The 26529-nt window shown below is 32.0% G+C and overlaps 1 long non-coding RNA gene across 1 annotated transcript; it reads right to left on the reverse strand.

Annotated features, from left to right (window-relative positions):
- Positions 1–24576: 24576 nt before the first annotated feature.
- On the reverse strand, positions 24577–26275 carry LOC134251803 (uncharacterized). Its single transcript, XR_009988821.1, has 3 exons — positions 26065–26275; positions 25876–25954; positions 24577–24656 (listed from the first exon to the last, which is right to left on the reverse strand). It is a non-coding gene; the product is annotated as an uncharacterized LOC134251803 (long non-coding RNA).
- Positions 26276–26529: the final 254 nt, after the last annotated feature.

The following is a 26529-nucleotide window of genomic DNA, read 5'->3' on the forward strand; positions in this document are numbered from 1 at the left end:
TCAAAATCTTATTCGTGAGAAGAAAAACAAACACTTTCTGTGGCCTTCAACTTTACATTTACTTAGATATCTCGATGATGTATTGTCAATGAAAACAATTGTTTATTATTCCATACGTATGTCGATAAGATAAATCCTGGTGAGCTTGAAATAAAAGGTACCACACCGAGAGTCTTACACACCTGTTTTGTATTTGAATATTTCACTAGAAAAAAATGTAAATAGTAATTAAACATAAAGTTTTATGATAAACGTGATGGATTTAACTTTTCAGTCGTCAATTTCCTTTACTTATGCAGCTATATACACTTTTCACCTGCATACTGGGTAAACCTCTCTCTATTGATTCGATACGCAGGAGCAATTGCCTTACATATGAACAATTTCCAAAAAAAAATGTTAAACTACTGACAAACAAGTTGATGAAACAAGAATATCAGCGGTAGTCATCATTTCGTAAGTTCTATGGTTGATATATTGACCTTGTCAGCAAATACAATCTATCATTGATTCAAATGCTGACTGACGTTTTTCATACTAATTGTTAGTCCATTATTTTTACACTGAATTGACGATGGATTTTCCCGTTATTTCCCGATCACGGCAAGGAGCACACGCCGAGTGTGACAGGTCGGCAGGGGATCCTCAATTCTCCATGGCACCTCATCCCACATCTAATGTTTTGGAGGTCCGTGTTTGCTCTGCTCCTATTGTTTATTTTTTTTCTTTTGATATTGAATAGAGTTCGTTATATCTACATGTTTCATTCCACAACAGTATGAGAGAAAGATGTATTTGCTGTTCTTTGTCAGACGATTTGTCCATACAATCCTATGTAATTCTGTGATTAGAAGGTTTTTAAAAGATTCAACCAAATTTTCACTATTTTTAAAAATTAATTTGATAGGCTATAAACGCGTGACAAGATACTTATATTAACAAACTTGAACCACTTTTACTTACCCTAGAATGCTATTTGGAATGTTTGGTTGTAATTGGCCAATTGGTTCTGGAGAAGAAGTCGAAAATATGAAAAGCTTACAGAGAGACGACGGAAAAACTGTGATCACAATTTAAGCTTTATGAGCTTTCAGTTCAAATTAGCTAAAATGCTATAGAAAAATATACAATGCAAACAAAAAAATTAAAGAATTTCGATGGAAATATATATAACACGAATGGAAAATCATTTTGATGAAATAAAAAAAATGATTAATTTATTTTAAAAAAAATATGTTGCAACGTTCAAATAACAAGGTCAAGGAATTTATCAGTTTATTTAAATTCTATGATATTTTCAATTTTACATTTGTATTGCCTACCTTTTCATTTGAATGATATGTTTTTCATTTTATTTCTTAATTTTCCATTTATATTGTAGAAGTGGACAATACACAGAGAAACCTCTACATTACAAAAAAATGAAGTGAAGATAAAGTATTATTCGATATTTATGAAGTATTATTGAATATAGATGAAATATTATAAAATCCAAATAAAAAAGTATGCGATACAAATTTAAAATTATGCAAAACATATGTAGAAGTATACAATATAAATGGAACACATTACAAAATGTAAATGAAAAATTAAACTATAAATATTTATCATATGCAATAAAAGTAAAATAAATATACAGAATACAAATAATTATGCGTAATTAATATCTTTGCAAAATATTGTAAACTTAAGTTTTGTATTTACTTACAGTCATGTATTCATGTTGCTTCGTAGTCATTTATTTATTAATAAATGACCTTTTCAATGCAAACCTTGCATTTTCAAACAGAACACCGACTCATCAGATATTTTTAAAAATAAATAAATACAAATTTAATGTCAAATAAGAAAATACAATCAGAATTTTTAAAATAAAAACAAAAGGAGTGAAAGTATACCAAGTTTGCCAAGGAGTATAGTCCAAATTTTATCCACGAATTCATGTTCACCACGAAATCTGAAAATTAATGACCATTACAACCCCTTCTCTAACCAAGAAATCAAATCCCCACATAGCAAATATTTTCCCCCGAACCTTGAAAATTTTGCTCCCCTGTTTTAAATGTTATTTTACAGTACATATTGGTATTCTGAAAAAAGATGTAAGTGTTCAGAATTTAACACTTGGTTTATGAAAATTAAACATATATAAAAACTTTCAGAAAAGTGTTTCAATTTCTTTACATGTACATACACACTTTTCGAATTAATATCATTAAAAACCTCTCTAAATATATTCGATACAAGATCACTGAATGTTGAGATATATCTGATATGAACTTATGCTAAATGGACATATCGTTAATTAACAAAAAAGTGAAAGGGAAACTGAAGAGTTGTTATTAGCTCCAAACAAATTCAATCGACTTGACGTACATTTCATTGTGATTTTATATACACATAGAAAGCAATCTTCTTCTAATCTGAAAAATTATATGTCAAAAATTAATTTGATATCAAAAATGAACTTAATATTTTTTTTAAAAATATTTATTAAATTTTTTTTATATAAAAAATAAAATCAGAATTTTTAAATTTATGTATTCATGATTAAAATATAAAGCACACGACGGATGAAGTCATAAAAAAACAAAACAAATTCAATTAACTTTCATCATGGCACCTGTCACCACATCTAATGTTTTAACAGCAAGAAAGAAATCTATTTCTCATGCATAATAATATCTTCTTTTTTTTTTTTTTAAAGTTTTCAATAACTTTTTGAATTAATTTTAATTCACAAAATTATATTCCTAAATACAGGTTATGGAACAACAATTAGAATTGAAGATGGCACCAGGTACTCTGGTAATTGATTGTATTTTTGCTTTTAATTAATCGAGTTTGATCTGGACTTCTTAATTTAACTTGTAGGAGAGAAGGTTTTTAAAAGTACGTTACTAACTGCCCAGCATGCACACAACGTTGTTTAAACGTTGAATATCAGTTGATTGATTGATTCTTAGTTAAAAACCTCCCTCTCACAAAATTTCACTGAATATGGAGACGTCACCATTGCCAAAAAACAGCAGAATAAAACTGGTTCAAGTTTGTTAAAATAAAGAATCTTGTCCGCGTTAACCTAGGATGCTCTGTGGAATGTTTGGTTGAAATTGGCCAATTGGCCTTTTACGACAAGAAGGGGTCTGAAAATATGAAAAGGATCCCCACGGGACGAAAAAAGTTGGGATCAAAATTTAAGCTTTCTGAGCTTTCAGTTCGGATGAGCTAAAATGCAAAAGAAAAATATACAATGCAAACAAAAAAATTAAAGAATTGCAATGGAAAGATATATAACACGAATTGAAAATCATTTTGATAAAATAAACAAAAAGTAATTAATTTATTTTATAAAATATGTTGCAACTTTTCACACGCCGCACAAATAACAAGGTCACAGAATTTATTATTTTATTTAACTTAAATTCTATGATATTTCAATTTTATTCAATAATTTTACATTTGTATTGCTTACCTTTTCATTTGAATTATATAGAGAATAATACATACCCTTTTCCATATTTAAAAACATACTCTTTCAAAGAAAACAATATCAGCCAGAGGGTCGAAGGCCTGAGGGCTGATATTGAAGAGGGCTGATACAAATTGTGATGTGGAAAGGGTATTTTAAATTTGTTTATTACATTTTAATAAAATACAGCATATATTAAGTTGACATTAAAAAATAAGTAAATAATCATGAAATGGACTTTTTACATACATATGTACATGGAAATTGAACACAGAGAATTTGGGTTTGTTTATTACCACAATATTAAATATAATATATGAGGTGCATTTGAAAATAATCTATTATTTGTAAATTAAGATTAATCTTATTTTCAAAAAGTTAAAATTAAGAGAATATGAACCCACCAAAAGTTGTGTATGACCACAAGTACTGTTTTTTGTGGTTTAATTTACTAAGGATGTGATATTGATCCGTATCAGCCCTGCAGATCTGATAACCTATATCAGCCCTGCAAATCCATATCAGCCCTGCAAGGCTGATACGGCTATTGTGACGTCAGGCATATCGCATATGCAAAAATCCTGTATTTATTACTAAGTGTGTAACAAATGTTTTTTCATTTTATTTCTTAATTTTCCATTTATATTGTAGAAGTGGACAATACACAGCGAAACATCTACATTACAAATGAAGGTGAAGATAAAGTATTATTCGATATTGATGAAGTATTATTGAATGTAGATGAAATATTATAAAATCCAAATAAAAAAGTTTGCGATACAAATTTAAAATTATGCAAAACAAATGTAGAAGTATACACTATAAATGGAACACATTATCGAAAAACAGATTATCTGATAAATACAGTTTAACATTCTGTAAATATGGTTTACAACTCTTAAGGAAAACGATCGTCAACCGACGCGTCAGCGGAGGTTGACAAAATCTATTGGTTTTTTACAGGGGTGTCAATTTCAAATGTTACCCGTTAAAAACAGGCACCATTTATTTTATTATACTGAATGTCTTATTGATTTAGGACGTCAGCAAAAAAAAAAAAAAAAACGTCGATCGTCTTTACGTTCATGAATAGAAAGCTTTCACACTCACCGGTTCACTAATCTCCTTTCTGTTTGTTTGATACTCGAATTAGAGTCATTTATCATATAAAGTTTTGTTTTTTCTGGCTCGCAAGCATGTTTTCTACACTCGCAAGCATGTATCGTCTGTCGTTTGTTGTTTTCAAGTAAGCTATATCGGACGAAAGCTTTTATTGACGTCAATTTAATTCCGGTTCTTTCAAACGCACAATTGACGTTTTGAGAATTCTACGGTGAACCGTACGCGCATAATTTCCACGCATGTGGCATTACCGTTGTGTTACCCGTTGTCACGTGTGTTGCTAAGGCTCAGGGTAATCGAACGGATTGTTAACTGCGTCTAAACCAATCAGATTTTAGCATTTAACATGAAAGTATAATAATACAAAATGTAAATGAAAAATTAAACTATAAAAATTTATTATATGCAATAAAAGTAAAATGAATATACAGAATACAAATAATCATGCTTAATTAATCTCTCTGCAAAATGTTGTAAACTTAAGTTTTGTATTTACGTACAGTCATGTATTCATGTTGCTTCGTCGTCATTTATTTATTAATAAATGACCTTTTCAGTGCAAACCTTGCATTTTCAAACAGAACACCGACTCATCAGATATTTTTAAAAATAAATAAATATAAATTTAATGTCAAATAAGAAAATACAATCAGAATTTTTAAAATAAAAGCAAAAGGAGTGAAAGTATACCAAGTTTGCCAAGGAGTAGTCCAAATTTTACCCACGAATTCATGTTCACCAAGAAATCTGAAAATTAATTACCATTACAACCCCTTCTCTAACCAGGAAATCAAATCCCCACATTGCAAATATTTTTCCCCGAACCTCGAAAATTTTGCCACCACGAAAATGTCATTTCACAGTAAATTTTCACTCTGGTATGAGGAAGTGTTCAGAATTTAAACACTTGTGTGCTTAGAAAATTAAACATACTAGTACATGTATATAAAAACTCTCAGAAAAGTGTTTGAATTCTTTACATGTACATATCAGTGAGTGCTTAATTTATAAACGAATTAATATCATTAAAAAAAACCCTAAATATATTATTTTCTCACAAGATCACTGAATGTTGAGATATATAGATATGAACTTATGCTGAAATGAAATATTTGCTTCCTTCCGAAAAAAAAAAGTGAAAGATTTCAAGATTTTGTCAACTTCGTTTATGTAAACTAATATAAAGTAAAGTAAACAAACCTGAAATCTGTAGTAATAAGATATCCTTCTAACGCATTTTTTTTACAACTTTTTCATGGTTATCTTTTTAATTGTCAGTAAATATTTCTTGATAATATATTTTAGCTTCTTTGTGAATTTTTGTTTGTTTGATAACCGCTTAAATTAACTAACGTTCAAGTATACAAGTGTCACTACACTTCCAGAAAGAAAAAGTCTGTACTCTACAGTGAAACATTACTTAATTTTTAATCTTATTTAAATATTTAACGTCTTTTTAAAAGATTATATATTGAGTTGTTAAATATTATGCAATACATGTTTATGTCTACATAAATACGTGATGATAATGTATATTTCCTAAACATAATTTTTACAAAATTAACCCATTCCTAGAACATAAATATTCATAGCCCACTATTTGCTCATAACCCTTGTACTTGAAACCTCTAGAAAAGAAACGAAAAATTGCTTCTTTAAGTTAATATATTTTTCACGCCGTTCTCTGCTGCAATAGCAAACGATCAACAAAAAACTGTACTTACATTCCCTATATCTCCAAACATACAAAAAAGGATTTAGGAAAGAATTCAAGAGAATTAAAAATCCCGCCAAACTCTGCAACGTAATTACAATTTTTTGCATTTCTGAAAAACTTGTGATGACAATGGAAATCAAGTTCAGAACAATCTGAGGCGTATACAGAACCAAAAAGGTCCCAGTGATCGCCGAGAGTTTTATCAGAACTCTGGCTTGGTGCATGAATTGCTTTCGTCCTTTCAGAAACTCCGAGCCTCGAGTTGCACGTGATATTTGGTAAATCTTGATAAACATCAGTAAGTATAGAAGGACATCAACGATTAATAAAAGAATAAAAATAATCGTAAGTATGGTTTTTCCAATGTTTCCATTCATAAATGTATTGGTACAGACCGTCGTGTCCTTTAGTTCATATATTACAAATCCATCATGGTAGTTTATAATGGTTAAAACTACTCCCGTCACCCATATGATAGATATAAAGAAAGGGAATTTCTCTTTGTTTAGATAAATGTTATATCTGAATGGAGAAAAGAGGGCTATAAAGCGGTCAATCAACATTACCGTAATTGTTGCAAAAGACACGATAACACCAACAGAGTACAGATAAAGAAGAAGCCTGCACAGTTCTTCTGGTAAGACCGGTGTCAAAAATGAATCCAGAAGAATAGTCAGTCCAGTCATTAGATCCGTGGCAGCTAGATTAACCGACATAATCCGTATGGGGGCCATCATCTTCTTACATTGAATAAGAATAATAATTGCCAAAAGATTTGTCATGCTTATCACAAACCCTATACAGAAAGGCACAACTTCCTGTTGTAAAACTAACGTTCCCCCCTTTGTATTATTTGTGTCCATCTTTGTCAGTATTTTTCGTGTTTTGACCAAAATCTTTAATAACTAATTATAAATATAGGAAGATGTTACATATTTTCTCGTAATTAAATCGAAGTTTGTTTTTCTTGTTTTGGGTATGCATTAGCCAAGTACTATTGAAACATGGTTAACTGGGAATATTTTTGCAAAAACTTACATAAGGAGAGCAAAAGAATTTATGCATAATAATTGGTGACTATTCATTAGAGTACATTATTTTCACGAACTTATTTATAATGAATTTCTCTAGGACCTCAAGCCCGAGAATAACAATATCATTAGCACTTATTACAAAAACTTACATCACAGCGGTTAAATAACATACCTGCCCTTTTAGAGGTAATGAAACACTTTAAAGACTCGGGGATAGGTGTTTAATTGTTCACGAAAAGGGGGGAAGCTTTACTCCCTAGCAATATTGATAATATTCCTATACGAGTTTTATATTCAGTTCATAAAAATGTTTGTTATAAAGCACCTGTGTAACACCTGTGTATCGATAAATTAATGTTATATTTTCTGGCAATATCTGTAATGTATTAGCTAATAACGCTACTACTTATCGATGGACTCCTCTTAATAAAAATACGCAGAACATATTAAGAAGTTTTATAAGATTTCTAAAAACTACTTTCCTGAAAAAGACAAGTCTCAATTTTTTTTCTTTGCAGAATAAAATTTTTAGTTATCAATATTAATCAGAATGTTTAATCGATAAAGTTTATCTTTGTGATTATTGAAGGTTTTAGATCATAGCAAAATTCATGTTCACATATGCACAATGTACCTTTCTCAAGGATATTTTTCACGATTGAATTCATAAAGCTGAATTCGATTCGTAAAAGGAATGTGTCCGCCATTTTAGCTCGGAGAATCTCTATATCTGCAGACCCCGTTAACGGTTAAGACTTATTCTCTTTTCAATATAATCAGTCGACACCGGTGTAGCTGCAGAACTGTAGCTCTCCGAAAAAATATTTTGACAGACCGGAGAGCTACAGTGCCACCCATTGAAAAAACTGTATATTTATACAGCACTCGGTAGCGACAATGATAACGTAATACAATGAAGCGCATTGAAGTGGTAAAATTTTCCGTTTGGATGAAACGTTCTGAGTCATGTTTGGAACGTCAATTATATCATAATGACACGCCCATATTTTTAGAAACGACAAAGAAATATTCGCCGTAATGTTTTAGGACACCCCATACTTCGCGACAAGCAACATAAGTGACACTTAAATAGAGCTTCAAAAAATTAGAAGAGACAGTTAGAGACTCCCCGCTTCTGTAAAACTCAAATTGCAACGAATATGTAGATATTTTTGAACTTATTATGTCTATTTAAGTTACCACGACACATGTTTCGGTCGAACACGCGTTTACTCGGTGTTTATTTAGACCGTCAATTTGATTGGCTATTATATTTATGAAAAACCTGTTCAACAGGTATTCGAATAAAGAAATTGACCGTTTTATCCATTTTTAAAGAAATGGGCGTGTCCTAAGATGACAATAAACGTTCTAAAGATAGCTCAAAACGTTCCATTCGAACGGAAAATTTTACCACTTCAATGCGCTTCATTGTACTTCGTCTAATGCAGGAAAGTAAGATACACCAGCACGAACACGGGTGGGCATTCCACGCCGATACCCATGACAATAAAGCAGTCAGGTGTGACGGATCTGAAGAGTATACCCTGGTGTTGATGTATCGTAGATAATGATATCGAATTCAGGAATCATTTTCTGTCCCTGACATACTATACTAACTAGACAGTGATTCCTTATATTTCCATTTCATTGTGAAATAAAAGTTAAAAATATAGACATAGATTAAAATTACAGGAGGACTCCCATGCCAGTATTTCAACAGCCCTCGACCATTTTCGTCAAACACAAAGACAGCCCCACGGGATTTACATGCATAGTTGGCCTCCTTAGCGTCAGACAAAGACACAGATGCGCACGAGATTTGTATGCATTTTAGGCGTCCTTAGCTCCTGACCTATCGACCTGCCTGATTTACATTCTGGTAGAATTATCAAAAAATCAACTCCGCTAACTTTCAGAGAGTTATCACAGAGAAAGAAAAATAGAAATGGAAATAATTAAGGAATCACTGTCTAGTTAGGAGAGTATACCAGGGACCTGCCTGAAGCCCGTTATGCTAAAATTACCCCATGTTTCCCACTATTGTTGATGTCCCTGGCATACTCTCCTAACTAGACAGTGATTCCTTATATTTTCATTTCATTGTGAAATAAAATGGTAGATTTAGACTTTAAAAATGTAGATATAAACTTAAATTACACGAGGACTTCCATGCCAATTTCAATAGTCCTCGCCCAATGACGTCAAACACCTAGGCAGCCGCACGAGATTTACATGCATAGTTGGCCTCCTTAGCGTCAGACACAGAGACAGATACGCACGAGATTTGCATGCATTTTAGGCCTCCTTAGCTCCTGACCTAACGACCTGCCTAATTTACATTCCGGCAGAATTATCAAGAAATAAACTCCGACAACTTTCAAAGAGTTATCGCAGAGAAAAAAAAATAGAAATGGAAATATAATGGCGTATGCCTATTTACGAGTCGTGTTTAGCTTTAATTTAAAGCCATGGTACCATCAGACGTTCTTAGGGAACATCAAAAAGAGGCACACAGGCCAAGAAAACGCTCTTATGAAAAATGAACAACCAATCTCGTATTTTAAGCCTCTAATTATCCTACAAGTATATTAAGATAAAACCTTGCAATTACACTAACTAAAATATTTCATCTACGATTAATATATATTTCTTGTAAAATCTCCACAACTTGATCTAACGAAGTTTTTAGTTATTTGCCTGTTAGATAGCATGCACACACTAAAGATTGTAAAAATATCCTTTTCTCATATTCGACAAAAATGGATCTTTACTCCATATTTTACTCAAAGTGAGATTTTCCGACTTGGCACACAGTCCATGGTTAAAGGGGATTCAGATTTGTTCAAATGAAGGGCCTCGTCCTCTTCCAGGAGAAATAACTGAAGAAATGGTGAAAATTGGGCGGGTGCATTTAAATTTTTCTTAAGATTAAGAATCAGGGGTTTAGAAAAGATGAAACGTATATATACTGTTAAGGTAGGTCGCGGGTTTGCTTTTGTCATCAATTTTGGTACACAATTTCGACGATTCGAGCTGATGTTTTGTGCACATTTGATTATGAAGTCAGTTACGTCACAAAGGCAACGTTGCGTTGTTTCTCGTTTTATTCTCTGCAAATGACTTCAAGTCTGTACGACAAGTAGATTAAAACAAAGTGCATGCTATTGTACGTAAACCTCGTACATGTTTTATAATTAAATTTCAGTCTGAATTCTGATGTGATTATATGTAATGCCATAGGACAAATTAAATACAATACCAAATGAAAGGAATAATTTATATTGTAAGTATTACTAAACTGCTAATCAGAATCAGAATAAGTCAGCGGAAAAGTTATGGTATGCAGAAAGAAAGAATTAAATAAAATTGTTTAGCGGAAAACTTGAGGGGTTGTATTTGCGCACGTTATTTGCAACTCAAGGGAACATGCGTATTGCATCATGACTATTAATCAAAGCCGGGGCGAAAATATGCTTATAATTTTCAGGATGGAATCAATCCTCAACACTAAAACGCGTTAAATTTAATACATGTATTTTCCTGTTTTTTTTTTTTTATTATCATCATCTATTATTTGGTTATTATGTATTTAAATCTCGTGTAGTTGCCTTGCTTTGCTGGCTAATAAACTGTGAAATGCATCCAAAAACCAATATTATACAAACACTTGGACTGTAAGACCTATATGACACTGTAAACAATTTAGAAGTATTTTTTTTCTATATTTAAAATTTTTAAAACAAAAGCTCTAAATGTAAAAGCTAAATGCAAGTATTTTACATTTTACATATGGGCATTTGAATAAGAAAATTCGAAATTAACAAATGTTTAAGAGTTAAGCCCATATACTAGCTTGCGACTAATATAGAAAGAACATTGCAAGTAAACCCCCCCCCCCCAACCCCCCCCCCCCCCCCCGTATTTTCCCCAGCATCTGGATGGTTTTTCTTTACCGTTTTCGAATAAAGTGATCAAATTTATGTTTTATTCTTGAAATCCTGTTAACCATGAATTACCTAAAAATACAGGAACTAATATTTTATCACTCGCGGTGTTGTCGCTGCATGTTGATTCTCGTGCGAGAGGAATGTTTATACCGTTCATTTTGACTCTGTAAGCAGAATATGAATTTCACAATACTATCAATGGTGAAAATAAGTTGCTGGTCATCCTATGTATTCGCAATAAGTTGAATGATGAATAGAATTAAGTTTTGCATCTATGTCGCCTTTTAGATCTTGCATATTCCAAATGTCAAAATATTTATATTCGTGCTGTAAACGTGACTACGTTCAACAAATGACGTTGTAGACATAAATAACGCCGTAAACGCAACATTTTAGTAATATAAAAGCATACTTTGAAATTATTTAGCAAAAAAATCTAGCGAGAAGATATACTGATTTTTTTATATCAATAGTTTTGATTGTACCTCATCTTGATATTTTGAAATTCCTGACTAATTCGTCTACATTTTAAAAACGTTATTCAACCTTTTTAAAAGAAACTATTCTCACAAAATTGCCTGAAAAACGTCATTTTTTTCATACATTTCAATAGTAAAGCGTAAACAAGAGGCCCACGGGCCTTATAGGTCACCTGAGTATTGTGCAACAACTTTCAAACAATTATATTTGGTTCATGTTTTAAACCGGAGGCCATGAAATTCAAAATTTACAATTTTGAAAGAGGCACCATTGCTTATCATAATTATTAACTTAGCATGCTTACTCTATTTACTTAATACCCAGAGATAGATCAGAGTAACAAAGAGAAAATGCACTTCCACTTTATAACCAGTTGTGCACCTCACCCACTGACCCATGGCCCGGGCCACATATTTCAAAATTTTGCAAATGTAATCAAAGCATTAATTTATTTTCAGGCTATGTAACCCCCCCTTTGACCCTGGGGGCATAAAAAAAACAACTTTGCTAGATGCACCTTTCTTCATCATAAATATATATATACTTGGAACATTGGCATAAAACCCAGAAGCAAAGGAAAATATTTTCAAAGAATTAATGTATTTTTACTATATAATCAATAGAGCCCCGCCCTAACACCAGAACCCCTGACCCTGGGACCATAAAATTCATAAATCTGGAAGAGGCACTCTTGCTTATCATAACTATGTGCTTAGTTAGTTTATTTAATACCCAGAAGCAGAGAAGAAGATTTTCAAAGAATAAATGCATTTTCACTATATAATCAAAAGAGCCCTGTCCTACTACCAGAACCCTGACCCTGGGACCATAAAATTCACAAATCTGGAAGAGGTACTCTTGCTCATCATAACTATGTGCTTAGTTAGTTTATTTAATACCCAGGAGCAGAGAAGAAGATTTTCAAAGAATATAATGCATTTTCACTATATAATCTATAGAGCCCCGCCCTAACACCAGAACCCTGACCCTGGGGGCATAAAATTCACAATTCTGGAAGAGGCACTCTTGCTCATCATAACTATGTTCTTAGTTAGTTTATTTAATACCCAGGAGCAGAGAAGAAGATTTTCAAAGAAATAATGCATTTTCACTATATAATCTATAGAGCCCCGTCCTAACACCAGAACCCCTGACCCTGGGACCATAAAATTCACAAATCTGGAAGAGGCACTCTTGCTCATCATAACTATGTGCTTAGTTAGTTTATCTAATACCCAGGAGCAGAGAAGAAGATTTTCAAAAATATAATGCATTTTCACTATATAATCTACAGAGCCCCGCCCTAGCACTAGAATCCCTGACCCTGGGACCATAAAATTCACAAATCTGGAAGAGGCACTCTTGCTCATCATAACTATGTTCTTAGTTAGTTTATTTAATACCCAGAAGCAGAGAAGAAGATTTTCAAAGAAATAATGCATTTTCACTATATAATCTACAGAGCCCCGCCCTAGCAGTAGATCCCCTGACCCTGTGGCCATGAATTTCACAAATCTGGAAGAGGCACTCTTGCTCATCATAACTATGTGCTTAGTTAGTTTATTTAATACCCAGGAGCAGAGAAGAAGATTTTCAAAGAAATAATGCATTTTCACTATATAAAATATAGAGCCCCGCCCTAACACCAGAACCCCTGACCCTGGGGCCATAAAATTCACAAATCTGGAAGAGGCACTCTTGCTCATCATAACTATGTGCTTAGTTAGTTTATTTAATACCCAGGAGCAGAGAAGAAGATTTTCAAAGAAATAATGCATTTTCACTATATAATCTATAGAGCCCCGCCCTAGCACTAGAACCCCTGACCCTGGGGCCATGAATTTCACAATTTTGGTAGAGGACTCAATGCTCATTACATTCATGCCAACAGTTTCCTTGCTTGATGTCCAGGAGTAAAGAAGAAGATTTTTAAAGATTTCATTAATTTTAGTGGTTTTGGCCCCACCCCTCAGGCCCCAGGGGGCGGGGACCATGAAATTCACAATTTTTGTTCCCCTTCACCCATAGATGCTGTATACCAAATTTGGTTGAAATTGGTTCAGTGGTTATAGAGAAGAAGCTGAAAATGTTCAAATGTTAACACACGACACACGACGGACGACGTGACCTAAAAAAGGATTAAAAACTATACCGCGTTTACAGTACTATAGCATCAAATCTACGTAGGCAAATTGTATAAAAAATGCAGGTAATACGCTGTAAATTCTAAGTAACATTACATCAAATTTTCAGGTTATGTTTTCTCGTAAGAATTTTTATGCAGTTAGCCCGCGACCTACTTTAATGTATTATATTTAGCGTGTACAATATTTTGCGAAAATTGATTTTTGAACAAGTTAGCGTAGATTTGATTTAGCGCATTTCTTAATGTTCTTATTGATGTATACTAGTATATGTTTAAGATATTTAGCGCTATCTAACAATAGTAACTCTTAGGCAAAATTCTGTCAAGTCATTTCCTAACAACCAAAACACAGTGATGATTTATTAATTGGATACTTTGTGATAACATGCTATATAATCTTTCATTTTATCCTTACACATAATGGAAGTGTCAGACATGTACCCTTAGTGGTGACATAATACTTGAAAAGGGATACACATCTTAGAGGCTAATTAATGATCAGTTCTGCCTAATGAGGGTTTGTGTATTGCTGCACGTCCAAATAAAGTATGGAGTACATAATTACAACGTCCGTCTTTACCTTCGTATGCGCATAAGATGAAATACCAGGTAACAATGCCCGTACGTATAACACAACGGAAGTTTCTTTCCGCCAAAAACGCTAAAAAGAATACACTGCCAAAGTAATACATTTACAGTATATATAAAAGCTCTTTGACATGATATATATACATTCATTAAACATTTTTTTCTCTTAATCAAACTGATCTTGCAATACCGCAATTAGCACAACACTGAGGACATAAAAACGATGTTCTTCGACATTATGAAAGTATTTTTCATATAATTACATCATAAAATTACTATCATTAACGCCTTTAACAGATATATTAGTACCTCAGATCAAATCATTTTCTTAGAAAATTTATTTAAATTTTAATTTATTAAATGCTATTTTACATGCAAATTAGATAATAACTTTATAATATAACAACAACAACAACCATAATAATTACAAATTCCAACAATGAGCAAAATATGAAAAATGTTGTGATGTTCTTTCTTTTGGACAACCCTTAATGTTGGTTAATTAATTATTCTAAGCATGAAGGGATATAATGAACAAAATTAATAGGGGTATAATATAAACATGCAAATGAAATCCATACAACTGATTTGTGAATTCTACAGAAAATTATACATGCATTTTTCTTTCATTTAGAGTTCAAATACGCTCAGTAAAATATAATCAGAAAAAGCATACTTTAATGGTGCTTTAAATGTTCTGTTACTTAAAAGAAGTTCAACGAGAGAGAGAGAGAGAGAGAGAGAGAGAGGATCAATTTATACTTGGTCTGTGCAATACTGCCAGTAATCCCCTATAGAAAACGCCATCAGTAAGGCTATTTATAGATAACTGATAGAGTGGCACATTAATACAACACATGATATGATATTTATCTACCTGACAAGACAAATGTTTTTGCGAGAAACATAAAAAAAAACCAGTTAAAAATATATACAAGAAATTAGACTACATTTACGATAATTCGTGAAAAGGAATTTTGACTTGTAAAGAGTTCCAAAAATGGCACGTTCAGTCTTAAACATAGTATTGTGACAAGAATGAAGCGAAAGTTTATGACAAATTAAGCAAATTGTTTATATAGAGAGTGTCAAAGATGGGGGTAGTGTTAATTGACCGTGGTGGTATCCCTCAATGTTTTATATGTTCATTAACTATTACGTTTCATACGTACGGGGATTGTTACCTGGTATTTCATCTTATGCGCAAACGAAGGTTAATTATGTACTCCATACTTTACTAGTATTTGGACGTTCAACAATACACAAACCCTCAGTAGGCAGAACTGATCATTAATTAGCCTCTAAGATGTTCATTCCTTTTTCAAGTATTATGTCACCACTACGGGTACATGTCTGACACTTCCATTATGTGTAAGGATAAAATTAAAGATTATATAGCATGTTATCACAAAGTATCCAATTAATAAATTATCACTGTATCCAGTGTTTTGGTTGTTAGGAAATGACTTGACAGAATTTTGCCTAAGAGTTACTATTGTTACAAAGCGCCTAGCTCATTATTTGAAAACTAATATAATATAATTTAGGTATATACATATAAATAATTTTGTACTTATCACCTTAACCGGAAGAACATACACTGAACCCCCTAAAAACAACACGTTGGATAATTCTCCAAACAAAGGTTAAATCTCAAATTAGGAACGAACTTATAGCGTTTTTGATTATTTTATTAGTGTTTTTGGTGCTTGTTAAATAGATTATTTTCTAGCTTTAATTGTAATTTACAATTAAAGCTTCTGTCACTGATATCTGATGGTGCTTTTCCATTTTATTACCTATTTAACAAGGACTTTAAACGAACAACAAGCAAACAAACAAAACAAAAACCATCGAAAAACAAAACATTAAATTATTTTTAATTGATCGCTTAAAATATGACCATTCAAAACTGAGTTTCCAAAATGCTCCACACATCTTTCAAAAGAAAGACAGATGAGATGGGCTGAGCCTGCTGTCCAATCAAATTTACTTCCGGGGTTAGAATAATATATAAGACAAATTAAAGCTTTGGAGAAGGAATTGATAATGGCTCCAGTTATTTTTGTTTTGTGTTTTCGTATCCTTAGTACTTTAAAAGTAAGTGAACAAAACAGCACGATCACTGGACGTACATTATTGTATGATACATTACTCTCTAATTAATGGATATGGGTAGATGATAGACTGAAAAATCAATTCATTTCTTAAAAGTTCTCTTGATGAGTCTCTCAAGTGAACTATTGCTCTCCGTTTTTTGTCAGTCGTTGTGCGTCGTCCGTCGTGCGTCGTCAGTTGTGCGTTGTCCGTCATGCGTCGTCCGTCGTGCATCGTCCGCCGTGCATCGTCCGCCGTGCGCTATCATTTGAACATTTTCAGTTTCATCTATGGAACCAGAGATCTTTAAAATTCAACCAATTTTGATTTTAGTATTAATAGGGAAGGAAAACAAAATATTGAAAAACCCTTGTTCACTTTATGCATGAAATGGCTCTGCAGATATACTAATTAATTGATTAACATTTGATGTTCAATTTTGAACATTAATAGAGACTTAGTGCCTTCAGCATGTTCAGTTCTTATTAATTTTTTTCTCCTTAAAGTCCAGACATTGGAAAACTGGCTTTGTGAAATTGCAATGTTCTTGAATTTTAAGGTAAACATACGTGTATATTTGAGTATTTTCAGTGAAGAAAAATAATATGAGCGCACCCTTTGATATAAAAATAAAACATGTTTTGTAATCCTTAGTAACAGTTCTATCATTTACTGGTTGCATATTTTAGATCAGAGGTTGCGCTCTATATCAAATATCAAGAATTAGCTTTAAACGTTAGAGCTGCTTAGTAGAACAGAAATAAAGTCCGCGTTTTCGTGAATGTTGCAGTCTGAGAATAACCTCCGAGGTCGAGGAATGTTGTTGAAATATAAAAGCCGAGGCGTTAGCCGCGGCTTTTATCTTTCAAACAACATTTCCCCAGACAGCATGACTACGTTGGGCCAACGTTGGCTAAAGGTTGTACGGTTGGTCTTTAGTTGGCGTTGGGAAGACAATGTTGGGCCAACGTTGGACCAACGTTAACATGTGAATAACCTCTTTAGTACCCAACCATGTTGGGTTATACAGTAACGTTGGCCCAACGTTTGAGACATCAACTAATTTCGTTTCGTTATATTTTCTAATGAAGTTGGATGTTGGCCCACTGTTGGCCCAACGTTTGTAATGCAACCTTAACCAAACTGTCAGCTTAATCTGGTAGCAGTATGTTGGCCCAACGTTGGCCCAATGTAAGCTTGAGTATTTGTTTTAAGTGTTCTTTTATAGTTAGAATAAGTACATTGGGCCAACGTTGGGCCAACATAGATTGCAAACGAAAGGATGATGTGCATGAGTTGGGAGCATTACGTTAATGTTGGCCCAGTGTTTGTTATACACTAGGCTTTTATGAAAAGATCATTAATTTCTACCATAGCAATGAGACTAAACTCACTATGGTTTATTGATTACAAGACAATTATACTTTCCTGTTATTAGTATCCACTTCTCAAAAAATCTTCTCTATATAGTGTCTGTTTATAAATTTTGAAATCTTAATTAACCTTAAACTTTGAGTGTAATTGTAAGATTTGTTTCTCTCGTATACAATTAACGAAAAGTCATTATAAAAGGAGACTAAATAAAAGTTTTTCTTACATTAGTTTACCTGGTAATATATAAAACAATAAAAGTTAGCATAATATGGCAAAACTAAAAGTTGGGACGGGATGTGAATGACGCATAAATCAAGATAACCCAGCCAGCTTTATAATTGCATTCAAACAAAAGTTAGGCGAGTCGCTAAAACTGAAAGAGTCGCAGCAAATTTAAAACACCAAAATATGTGGAGAGCTGTCAAGTTTAATTACCCACAGCTGGCTGATAAACTCAAAATGCAGAGGAAGTTACAGTAAGGTTGGGATTTTAAAAAATTGATGCACACAACGGCTAACGGCGAAGTCCTAAAAGAAATGTAAGTAAAGTATTATTATATTTGAAAACTATATCTACTTCTTTTATAAAATGATTTAGTTTATATGAAAGACATGATATCTTACATTGTATATCATGACGAGAAATGAAATAGATAAGAAAATTTCAGTATATATGGTAAGATGTGTTTAATGGTAAATTCTTTTGTATTTAAACAGGGTTAAATGCATCATGAGTTAATCAAAAAAAAAAAAAAAATTCATCAATTTTCAAAGATATTAATATATTCACTTTTCTTAACAGCTATATATTGTTCTTAGACGGGGAAATGTGCTGTGTCAGTGTGCATTAATTTACAGCAGATATAGAACTTCATACTGGTTCATTGATGACAATGAAGAAGGAGGAAGAAAATGGAAAAATGGGGAAAAAAGTGAATATGTGAAAAACAATTGCAATCCGAACAAGACTAAAGAATGACGTTTCAAATGCTCTTGGATTATACTATTTGTGTCTTTAAACAATATTTTACTGAAAAGAGGGATTGATAAATATTGAAATTCAAATATTGCCAAGTTGTGTTGTGAATATATATATATTCTATAGTTATGGGATTTTACAAGTTTTTGTGAACAAAGGGATGGTTCTGGAATATGATGTTAGATGATGTTTGAAAGAAGATTGTGTTTGAAATTGAAATTTCTTCATTATATTAAACGTTTTAGATTTGACTGTGTGCCGAATCCAGTCAATCGTAGAAGCAAGTGATGCAGAGGAAGTGTGGAGTATAAATCGACATCTTGAATACATTTTAAGGCAAAAACGTGAAAGCAAGACGTATTATTATTCATTCTTAAACTCTATAAGCTTTGGCAATGTTTTTGTTTAATTATTGTTATAATATTGAAGCAAACTTAACAGAATTTGTTAGAAACTAACAAATAAATTGTACAGTTTATCACTTTTTCTTTTGCCTCTTGTCAACATTAGCTAGTTATTTATGTTTGTCAAAATGGATTAATTTTGAATGGAAATCTTTATTTATATAGGATAGGTTGGGCCTCTGTTGGCCCTACGTTGAAAAAATAACTATCCGTAAAATAATAATGGACCATTGTTTGACCAACACAGGTACCGGACACTGGACCCCCATTGAGCCACCGATGGTATGTTGGTGAACAAACGTTGGGCCATTGTTGGGCCAACACAAAAAGTACGTTGGGCCAATGTTGGGCCATTGTTGATTAAATCACTGCTGGTAATTGACGTTGGGCCAATGTTGGGCCAACGTTGACCAAATGCTGTAATAAAATAGGCTAACGTTGTGCCAACGTTGGGCCAACATGTTGCCAACGTAGGGCCGATGAGCAAACTTGCATTGGGCCAACGTTAGGTAGCCAACGTTGGACCAACGCAGTCAACAACTGTGCGCCAACGTTGGCCCAACATAGTCATGCTATCTGGGTCTCGACCTCTGAGGTTATTCTGAAACATTCATGAAAACGCGGACTTTATTTATTAAACAAGTTGCATTAATGAAACAAGAAATTTAGCAGTCTTGTTAAAAGTCATCATTTCGTAAATTCTATGGTCGATACAATGACTTTGTCAGCAAATGCAATTTATCAATGAATAAAATGATGACTGACGTTTTTCATGTTTTTCATACTAATTGTTAGGCCTTTATATACACACTGAATTGAACGATCCGTTATTTCCCGGTTATGACAAGGAACATAAGGCGGACGTGACCTGTCGGCAGGGGGCCGGGGGGGGGGGGTGTTGCTCACTTCTTCATGACACCTGATCCCATCTCTGACGAGCTGGAGGTCCGTGTTTGCTCCTCCTATTCTGTATTGCTTTATGAACTGTTGAGCTTGAATGCTGTTGATTATCTTCTTATTTTTCATTACACACCGAAATTTCTACCGATTCCCCCCCCCCCCTCATCCGATCCAGACAATAAGCACATGGCGGATTTGACCGATCAATAGGGAATGTTTTCTTGTCCATGACATCTGATCCGGTCTATTATGTTTCTGGTCCGTGTGTACTCTTCTTCCAATTGTCATTATTTCAATCGTTATCTGAGCTTTGATACTGTTCGTTATCTTCCTATTTCTCTACATCCATCTACATGTATAGCTATACAGTAACGCTTGCTCAAAGTCTTGAGAATTAAGTGCGCTTCATCCTTAATTCCTTATAATTGTATAATATATGTTTTAATATATAATAAACGTATTTGCAATACACAAATTTTCCTTTACATATGACTTTTGCTTATTTTCAGAGAGGTAGTAAATAATAATATTTATCTTAAAGAATTTTTTATTTTTTAATGAATCATTTTTCGTAAATAAAAACTCTTGTAAAATATCAAGTCAATCTTCATATTTTTTCCTAAATTATTAGCTAGATTAACATTTCCTTACTTTCATTTTCTATTGTACAAAATATCATTTTGATCTATTTATTATGTTGCTATATTCCAGTTTCTTGATCCTGTATTTTTTTAATCGAATTAAAAATTTTGCAAGGCATGAATTTGAATTCCCCGCTATATCAGTAATCTAAACGAGTTTTGGTGTTGATAAGTTTAAATAAGTTCTGCATTAGTCTAGATTTGACAAATGTTTATCAAAAAAGAATATACTTCAAATTTACTCATCAACCCCGAATTATTTTAAAACTTTTTAAAAATATCATGCTTAGTGTTGCAAAAATAAAACTTGGTGATAGGGCTGGTTTCACATTTTGTCAATTTCATCTTATCATTTATTTACTTCATGGATCAAAGAGAAGAAGTGAGAAATATCAGCTTTGTCCGAATGGTAACTGACAACTCAGATTGTGTTTTATTATGGAAGATGTTTTGCAAAATGATTATCTCGAATATGACCAGATAAAGTTACTTGAGTATTGTCTACATAGTAGAAAATTTTATTTTTTCTTAGGAACACGTAATATGCTTACATATCTATTGAATTCTTATTGTGAATAAACCTTTGGAGCAAAATTTAAACGTTAAAGAAATACACAAAAGTAAGTCTTCAGACGTAGAGGTAATTGCATAATAAATGATCTTTAACGAATAATGGAGCGAAGCTTGACGAAAGCTGGCAAAATTCAGTCAATCTTGAAAACATTTTCCTACAGAGAATGTTTTCATGGTTATTAAAGGTGTTAAGGAATTAATCAATAATTAATTCAAAAATATTTATTTTTATAATGGTTCAGTTGTGATAACTAATCTGTCTTGAAAAAAACTCTCTCATCCATTTTTTTTTAATTCAATGTTATATACTAGTATTTTTAAAGTTATTTGAAACGAGAGAAAAAATCTAAAATTGACTTTCTGAAATTATAATACGAAGCCAAGCAGGTATACTTTTTTGGATAAAAAAACTGCTATATTATAAACATATATATTTAATTTAGTATGGCGAATAGTAACCATGGTTCATACTCTATAGCTACGGGTGTGGAATATATATATTTATTAATTAACTCTACGATAAAATAGTAATTATTTCTCTAATATATTTATTCCAATGTTCGCCCCATGTTGTATTTTTTGCAATTTCTTTTAAATATTCCTATTTCAATTTGTGCTGCAAAGGATGGAAGCTGAAATTTCACATGAATCACAGAAAAGGTTATAAAAGCTAGCAATAAATGAAAAAAATATGATTCAATTAATATGTTTTTTACTTCTTCAAAAATTGTAATTTTGATGACATTATTAAATTCACAGCTGTGCAATCAACACATTGCATAAATAACATCAACATTTTAAATTGTTTGTTAGACAGTTTATATATAAAGAAAGCTCTAGGTTTGTATCAATTAACATCAATGTACTTGTAGATCGTTTTTAATGATAGGGGGAATCAAAAAAAAATTCAGTTCTAAATATTCAAAGGAAACAAATTCCTTATTGATAAAATAACGTTATATATCAAAGGTTCCTTTAATTAACGACTATCATGAATAACATCACCTGGAAGCCATATTTCCTGTGTGTTTCATGTGGCACTTGTAAGGAAATTAAATATCAGCAAACGTCAATCACCTACTGTGCACAAACGATATGATTTTGATTTTTAAGATATTTTGCTTCTTCAGCAAAAAGTGACATTTAGTCTATAAATGCGACAATTCAGTCGTATTGGCAAGCTATAAAGCTTGCATTTTCTTTTACTTGAAACCCTCTAAAACTCGTTTTATTCAAGTTAATTAGGTCCTTCTTCACTTCTGGGGGTTAACAGTTCAAACTAGAACATAAAGGGCTAGGTTCCCAATTCATTACATACGTCGTATATTTGCATTCGAAGAGATTTAAAATTGTCTTTGTTTTTACACACCTTTATCCTCATTTTAGATATTAGTTCATATTTCCACGTCCAAATGTAATTGAAATACAAGTATCATACGTTGCTTTATTTTTTATGCACTTCTTTTAATGATATCCATTGAAAAGCAAAAATTCGTATCTGAAGAGAGAATATTATATTTTTTTTAACCAATTGTTTTATTAAAGCAAAACTGATACAACCTACTTATTCCAACGTATTTAAAGTGAATGAATATATGGTTCAGAGATAAAACGCGACCATAAAATGTATGGAAAATACATTATATTCAAATGTGATTACAAAATATATTTATTGGTACAAACACCATTACATTACTGGCAAAGGCACCAAGTAGGCTGTCTGTAAAGGAGACCAATATTAAGGTAGTCCGATCCTCAGGTTTATAAAATTAGCAGTTAAGAAATCAAAATTAGTTTTCTAAATTTATCCACAATATTTCTTTAAAGTCAAAGATTAAAGTTAATCATATTATATAGGAAAAATTGTCAAATCTCCAATATTTTTGCAGAAAATGCGAATTGTAATATCTGCAATGCATTTTTTAATTGTAAATTGATCAACAAATATATTTTAGGTTAAAAAACGATAGGTATCCAGGCATTCAGAGAAATTGTCATGATTTTTATACTTATTTTGTACTTTTTGTCTTCTATTTCCGTCATGTATTCTATAATATATAGTGTAAAAGTCTTTTGCTATCTTATTTCATATCATGCTAATAAACATTGATGTATAAGGCTGGATTCAAGAAAATCTTATTTCGCCTAAACTGTATCATTTTTTTTCCTTTTAAAGGGTACAAATGTCAACTTTTATAAGACCTTTTGTAAGACTTCCAATAGCTTTGAATCTTATAAAGATGAATAAAATGTAAATTGTTGCATGAAAAAATTCATTTTCAAGCTTCATTTTGATGCATTTCAAATTGAATATTAATTTTTGGAGTTATCCTTCCTGGCTGAGGATCGAATATCCTTACTGTAATTTATTTAGGAAGAAGTGCCTTGGCGCCTTTGAAAATTTTAATTCATAAATACATGAACATGCACAACCAAATTATACGATATATAATTGTATATATAATAAATTAGTTATGATTTACATCTTGGTTAAACAAGATATTACGTAGTTTAACATGTTTAATGTACTAAATATAAACTAAACATAAACAACAATCCATTAACAACGTGGCTTACGGAAGCAGAATTACATTAAAACACATACTTTTACTTAACCTGACAAATTTTTATTCAATTATAACAACAGCTAGATATGATAACTGTTACAGATAAGAAGAGTGAAAATATTGAAATGGTAGAGGTATCATAATAGTAAAAGATCAGACTACAGTAAAACATTAGCAACCGTTTAACCTTTCATATTTTATAAAATAATTTTCAGTCTTTTCAAATTTTCTCCACAGAAATATCCGGATCAAAAAATATATATATATATATATATATATATATATATATATATATATATATATATATATATATATATATATATATATATATATATATATATATATATATATATATATATATATGGAACATGTTTTGATTAAATTAAATGTATAGTAATATAATATCATATATAGTAATATAGACGGTGTAATTATATCTGTCAAACAAAGATATTGTATAAAATGTGATTGATTTCAGAGAGAGAGAGAGAGAGAGAGAGACAAAGAGATACAATATTTACTTAAGGCGTGGGGACATTCAAGGACAAAGACGCCTTTGGTGTCATTTTGGTTTCATCTTCCATTACACAGATCAATGTCTTCCAATGAACTCTACAAGTATAATATTAGAACATAAGGAATCATATTTTACTCTCAACAATCTTGTTTCTTAAAATAAATTATATTTAATTCCTCTCATATTAATCCGTTAACTGAAATGTATTTACAGTGTACCACTAGATATTACGAGGGTTGTCCCGGAAAATCGCGAACATTTTCAATATGTTTTTTTTCCACTAATACTATATAGTTAAAAAAAATGGTATACATAATTCATTATCGACATTTTTGTATATGCCTAAACCTTTCAATGAAATATCACTATAAATAAGATTTTTCTCTAACAAAATCAGCTGTCGGAGCAACACTGACGACATCAAAACGTAGCTCGTAGTATTTGACTACTGTGCCTCTAATAAAATTCATTAAAGCATAAATTCGGCACTTTATTTAATTTTCTTTCAGCTACCGTGTTACACATCTAAAAAAAAACAGTAATACCAAAAGATTGCGGAGTTGATTCTTTAAATAATCAATTTCACAAATCTCATAGACCTAACTGAACAAATTGTTTAACAACGGTCTTCACGTAGCCCTACGACGTCCTGCTCCTGTCTTTTCAGTTTGTCTGTATCATTCTTTACTACCGGATAACCAGTCAAGTCAACCTCAAAACCCTTCAACTAGAGATTAACCTGTTTCCCATACTTATATGATTATGTTTTTTCATCGTTAACATCTCTTTTCGCTATATACAGGTGTCATATCCCGCTCAACATAGTGTTCCGTAATAATTTGGTGTTGCACATTACCACCCAATTGCAACGTCACCATTTTTGACCATGTCTAATTTAAAGTGCTTTGGCACACATCGGTATATATTTTATATATTTAATTAAAAACATTATGCTCCATGGCGATTTAGAAGTTGCTAATTAGAGTCCTGCACTTAAGTCCGTCATCAGGTCATAAGCGAAAATCAAATATCACGCCAACATTTAGATAGAATTTGATGCAGGATAATACATGAAATCCCATTTGCAGACAAGTCAAGTAGTTAAACAGCGTTAATATTAGCTCTGAATCATTATTTCTTGACGCCAGTCATTACTCAATTTGTTTGCACTCACTGTTGCAGTTATGAGATCCCATCTTAAAAAAATAATGATTCATTGCTTATTTACAAAACATTTCCTAATTCATCTACCATAGAAAACGATGGACAAAACATGTATATTGAATACACAACATGATAAAAAAAAAATCCAACCTGTGTAGATCATTTGATCACATATTGAAAATCCCCATCTATACTGGTGTTGCTTCATTCGCTGTTGGATTGTTGAATTCTGCATTAAAACAAAAGATTAATATTATCTTTATCAGTATGGTTCAGCACAATTTATGGTAAAGAAAATCAAAATAACAATAATTGATAAAAAAAGAAAAGATTATTTACTTAACACTCCAGTCGTGGTCGTCCCATCCAAATATGGCTCAAAGAAATGTTTCTTTAATTTCCCGTACTTCTCTCTTTTGGACTTGTTGCAGTAACAAATAATCATTAAAAAGGTATATCTGCATTCCGTATACCTCCATACAAACAGAAAAGGATTGATGAAAGAGTTCAAGAGAAGCAAAAGTCCGGTGAAACTCTGCCAGGTCAAAATACTTTTCTTATTCGAGGGATCCGTATTTATGAGATCAATAATATTCATTATTATTGTTGGAGTGTAGAGGAACATGAAACAGCCTAGAATTGCCGATAACTTGATAAGAATCCTTGCCTGATACTTGAATTGTTTTTCCCTGGTCAAAGCTTTCAAACCAGAAGTTCCATTGGATATTTTGTGCATTTTTATGAACATCAGAATGTACAGAGCAATATTGAGAGAAATCAGGAAACAAAAAATGACTGTGACGG

Source organism: Saccostrea cucullata, unplaced genomic scaffold (assembly GCF_032062105.1).
Source record: "Saccostrea cucullata isolate Sc308-1 unplaced genomic scaffold, CSIRO_AGI_Scuc_v1 ctg118, whole genome shotgun sequence".
NCBI lineage: Eukaryota > Metazoa > Mollusca > Bivalvia > Ostreida > Ostreidae > Saccostrea > Saccostrea cuccullata.